The sequence below is a fragment of the Triticum urartu genome, chromosome 5A, assembly GCF_056163025.1.
Source record: "Triticum urartu cultivar PI428250 chromosome 5A, HENAU_Tu73, whole genome shotgun sequence".
Taxonomy (NCBI): Eukaryota; Viridiplantae; Streptophyta; class Magnoliopsida; order Poales; family Poaceae; genus Triticum; species Triticum urartu.
Window position 1 is genome coordinate 476,997,806 of NC_141877.1, and position 6,000 is coordinate 477,003,805.

Here is a 6,000-nt window from a genome sequence, read left to right on the forward strand (position 1 = left end):
TTAATCCAGGCTTTCCATTGAAAAACACTTTCCAAATAACCCTATATGCTTTCCAGAAATTCTACGTCATTTCTGATCAACAATATGTCAACAACATATATTCATCAGAAATTCTATAGTGCTCCCACTCACTTCTTTGGAAATACAAGTTTCTCATAAACTTTGTATACACCCAAAATCTTTGATCATCTCATCAAAGCATACATTCCAACTCCGAGATGCTTACTCCAGTCCTTAGAAGGATTACTGGAGCTTTGCATACTTATTAGCATCTTTCAGGATTGACAAAATCTTCCGGTTGTATCACATACAACCTTTCCTCAAGAAAATCGTCGAGGAAACAATGTTTTGACATCCTATCTGCAGGATTTCATAAATAATGCAGTAATCGCTAATATAATTCCAACAGACTCTTAGCATCGCTACGAGTGAGAAAGTCTCATCGTAGTCAACTCCTTGAACTTGTCGGGAAACATCTTAACGACAAGTCGAGCTTTCTTAATGGTGACATTTACCATCATTGTCCGTCTTCCTTTTAAAATCCATCTGTACTCAACAGCCTCACGACCATCGAGCCGTTCTGCCAAAGTCTACACTTTGTTTTCATACATGGATCCTCTCTCAGATTTTATGGCCTCGAGCCATTCATCGGAATCTGGGCCCACCATCGCTTCTCCATGGCTCGTAGGTTCATTGTTGTCTAGCAACATGACTTCCAAGACAGGATTACGTACCACTCTGAAGTAGTACGCATCCTTGTCATCCCACGAGGTTTGGTAGTGACTTGATCTGAAGTTTCATGATCACTATCATAAGCTTCCACTTCAATTGGTGTAGGTGCCACAGGAACAACGTCCTGTGCCCTGCCACACACTAGTTGAAGAGACGGTTCAACAACCTTATCAAGTCTCCACCATCCTCCCACTCAATTCTTTCGAGAGAAACTTTTCCTCGAGAAAGGACCCGATTCTAGGAACAATCCCTTATTGCTTTCGGATCTGAGACAGGAGGTATACCCAACTGTTTTTGGGTGTCCTATGAAGATACATTTATCCGCTTTGGGTTTGAGCTTATCAGCCTGAAACTTTTTCACATAAGCGTCGCAGCCCCAAACTTTTAAGAAATGACAGCTTAGGTTTCTCTAAACCATAGTTCATACGGTGTCATCTCATCGGAATTACGTGGTGCCCTATTTAAAGTGAATGCGGTTGTCTCTAATGCCTAACCCATGAACCATCATGGTAATTCGATAAGAGACATCATGGTATGCATCATATCCAATAGGGTGCAGTTATGATGTTCGGACACACCATCACACTATGGTGTTCCAGGCTGTATTAGTTGTGAAACAATTTCCACAATGTCTTAATTCTGTGCCAAACTCGTAATTCAGATATTCATCTCTATGATCATATCATAGATATTTTATCCTCTTGTCACAACGATCTTTCAACTTCACCCTGAAATTACTTGAACCTTTCAATAATTCAGACTCGTGATTCATCAAGTAAATATACTCAACATCTACTCAAATCATCTGTGAAGTAAGAACATAACGATATCCACTACATGCCTCAGCACTCATTGGACTGCACACATCAAAATGTATTACTTCCAACAAGTTGCTTTCTAGTTTCATTTTACTGAAAACGGGCTTTTAGTCATCTTGCCCATGTGGTATGATTTGCATGTGTCAAGTGATTCAAAATCAAGTGAGTCCAAACGGTCCATTTGCATGGAGTTTCTTCATGCATATACACCAATAGACATGGTTCGCATGTCTCAAACTTCTCATAAACGAGTGAGCTCAAAGATCCATCAACATGGAGCTTCTTCATGCGTTTTATACCGATATGACTTACGTGGCAGTGCCACAAGTAGGTGGTACTATCATTACTATCTTTTGGCATGAACATGTGTATCACTACGATCGAGATTCAATAAACCATTCATTTTAGGTGTAAGACCATTGAAGGTATTATTCAAATAAACAGAGTAACCATTATTCTCCTTAAATGAATAACTGTATTGCGATAGACATAATCCAATCATGTCTATGCTCAACGCAAACACCAATCTCGATGGTAGAGGGAGCGTACGATATTTGATCAACCTTGGAAATACTTCCAACACATATCGTCATCTCACCTTTAGCTAGTCTCCGTTTATTCCGTAGCTTTTATTTCGAGTTACTAACACTTAGCAACCGAACCGGTATCTAATACCCTGGTGCTACTAGGAGTACTAGTAAAGTACACATTAACACAATGTATATCCAATATACTTCTATCGACTTTGCCAGCCTTCTCATCTACCAAGTATCTAGGGTAATTCTGCTCCAGTGGCTGTTCCCTTTATTACAGAAGCACTTAGTCTTGGGCTTGGGTTCAACTTTGGGTTTCTTCACTAGAACAGCAACTGATTTGTTGTTCCATGAAGTATCCCTTTCTTGCCCTTGCCCTTCTTGAAACTAGTGGTTTCATCAACAATTGATGATCCTTCTTGATTTCTACTTTCGCAGTGTCAAACATCGCGAGTATTTCAAGGATCATCATATCTATCCCTGATATGTTATAGTTCATCACGAAGCTCTAGCAGCTTGGTGGCAATGACTTTGGAGAAACATCACTATCTCTGGAAGATCAACTCCCACTCGATTCGAGTGATTGTGGCACTCAGACAATCTGAGCACAAGCTCAACGATTGAGCTTTTCTCCCTTAGTTTGCAGGCTAAGAAAAATCGTCGGAGGTCTCATACTTCCTGACGTGGGCACGAGCCTGAAATCCCAATTTCAGCCCTCGAAACATCTCATATGTTCCGCGACGTTTTGAAAAACGTCTTTGGTGCCTCAACTCTAAACCGTTTAACTGAACTATCATGTAGTTGTCTAAACGTGTATGTCCGATGTTCGTAACATCTACAAACGATGTTTGGGGTTCAGCACACTGAGCGATGCATTAAGGACATAAGCTTTCTACTGTCCGCATAATTGCTACTGTCAACTTTCAACTATATTTTCTCTAGGAACATATCTAAACAGTAGAACTAAAGCGCGAGCCACGACATAATTTGCGAAGACCTTTTGACTATGTTTAGGATAATTAAGTTCATCTTATGAACTCCCACTCAGATAGACATCCCTCTAGTCATCTAAGTGATTACATGATCCGAGTCAACTAGGCCGTGTCCGATCATCACGTGAGACGGACTAGTCAACATCGGTGAACATCTTCTTGTTGATCATATCTACCATACAACTCATGCTCGACCTTTTGGTCTCTTGTGTTCCGAGGCCATGTCTGTACATGCTAGGCTCGTCAAGTCAACCTAAGTGTTTCGCGTGTGTCAATCTGGCTTACACCCGTTGTATGTGAACGTAAGAATCTATCACACCCGATCATCACGTGGTGCTTCGAAACGACGAACTTTCGCAACGGTGCACAGTTAGGGGGAACACTTTCTTGAAATTTTAATGAGGGATCATCTTATTTACTACTGCCGTTCTAAGCAAATAAGATGTATAAACATGATAAACATCACATGCAATCAAATAATAGTGACATGATATGGCCAATATCATATAGCTCCTTTGATCTCCATCTTGGGGCTCCATGATCATCTTGTCACCGGCATGACACCATGATCTCCATCATCGTGTCTCCATGAAGTTGCTCGCCAACTATTAGTTCTACTACTATGGCTACCGGTTAGCAATAAAGTAAAGTAATTACATGGCGTTGTTCAATGACACGCAGGTCATACAATTAATAAAGACAACTCCTATGGCTCCTGCCGGTTGTCATACTCATCGACATGCAAGTCGTGATTCCTATTACAAGAACATGATCAATCTCATACATCACATATATCATACATCACATCCTTTTGGCCATATCACATCACATAGCATACCCTGCAAAAACAAGTTAGACGTCCTCTAATTGTTGTTTGCATGTTTTACGTGGCTGCTATGGGTTTCTAGCAAGAACGTTTCTTACCTACGCAAAAACCACAACGTGATATGCCAATTGCTATTTACCCTTCATAAGGACCCTTTTCATCGAATCCGATCCGACTAAAGTGGGAGAGACAGACACCCGCTAGCCACCTTATGCAACTAGTGCATGTCAGTCGGTAGAACCAGTCTCACGTAAGAGTACGTGTAAGGTCGGTCCGGGCCGCTTCATCCCACAATGCTGCTTAATCAAGATTCGACTAGTAACGGTAAGCATATTGAACAAAATCAACGCCCACAACTACTTTGTGTTCTACTCGTGCATAGAAACTATGCATAGACCTAGCTCATGATGCCACTGTTGGGGAACGAAGCAGAAAATCAAAATTTTCCTACGTGTCACCAAGATCTATCTATGGAGAAACCAGCAACGAGGGGAAGGAGAGTGCATCTACATACCCTTGTAGATCGCTATGCGGAAGTGTTCAAGAGAACGGGGTTGAAGGAGTCGTACTCGTCGTGATCCAAATCACCGGAGATCCTAGTGCCGAACGGACGGCACCTCCGCGTTCAACACACGTACAGCCCGGTGACGTCTCCCATGCCTTGATACAGCAAGGAGAGAGGGAGAGGTTGAGGAAGACTCCATCCAGCAGCAGCACAACGGCGTGGTGGTGGTGGAGGAGCGTGGTACTCCAGCAGGGCTTCGCCAAGCACCGCAAGAGACGAGGAGGAGAGAGGTAGGGCTGCGCCAGGGAGAGATCAAATCGTGTGTCTTGCAGCCCTCCTAACCTCAAGTATATATAGGGGAAGGGGAGGGGCTGCGCCCCCATCTAGGGTTCCCTCCCTAGGGGGGCGGCAGCCCCCAAAACCCATCTAGGGTGCGGCCAAGGGGGGAGAGAGGGGGCGCACCTAGGGTGGGCCTTAAGGCCCATCTGGACCTAGGGTTTGCCCCCTCCCACTCTCCCTGCACCTTGGGCCTTGGTGGAGGGGGGGGGCACACCAGCCCACCTGGGGCTGGTCCCCTCCCACACTTGGCCCACGCAACCTTCTAGGGCTGGTGGCCCCACTTGGTGGACCCCCGAGACCCTCCCGGTGGTCCCGATACGTTACCGATAAAACCCGAAACTTTTCCGGTGACCAAAACAGGACTTCCCATATATAAATCTTTACCTCCGGACCATTCCGAAACTCCTCGTGATGTCCGGGATCTCATCCGGGACTCCGAACAACATTCGGTAACCACGTATATCTATTCCCTATAACCCTAGCGTCATCGAACCTTAAGTGTGTAGACCCTATGGGTTCGGGAACCATGCAGACATGACCGAGACGTTCTCCGGTCAATAACCAACAGCGGGATCTGGATACCCATGTTGGTTCCCACATGTTCCACGATGATCTCATTGGATGAACCACGATGTCGAGGATTTGATCAATCCCGTATTCAATTCCCTTTGTCTAGCGGTATTGTACTTGCCCAAGATTCGATCGTCGGTATCCCGATACCTTGTTCAATCTCGTTACCGGCAAGTCTCTTTACTCGTTCCGTAACACATCATCCCGTGATCAACTCCTTGATCACATTGTGCACATTATGATGATGTCCTACCGAGTGGGCCCAGAGATACCTCTCCGTCACACGGAGTGACAAATCCCAGTCTCGATTCGTGCCAACCCAACAGACACTTTCGGAGATACCCGTAGTGTACCTTTATAGCCACCCAGTTACGTTGTGACGTTTGGCACACCCAAAGTATTCCTACGGTATCCGGGAGTTGCACAATCTCATGGTCTAAGGAAATGATACTTGACATTAGAAAAGCTTTAGCATACGAACTACACGATCTTTGTGCTAGGCTTAGGATTGGGTCTTGTCCATCACATCATTCTCCCAATGATGTGATCCCGTTATCAATGACATCCAATGTCCATGGTCAGGAAACCGTAACCATCTATTGATCAACGAGGTAGTCAACTAGAGGCTTACTAGGGACATGGTGTTGTCTATGTATCCACACATGTATCTGAGTTTCCTATCAAT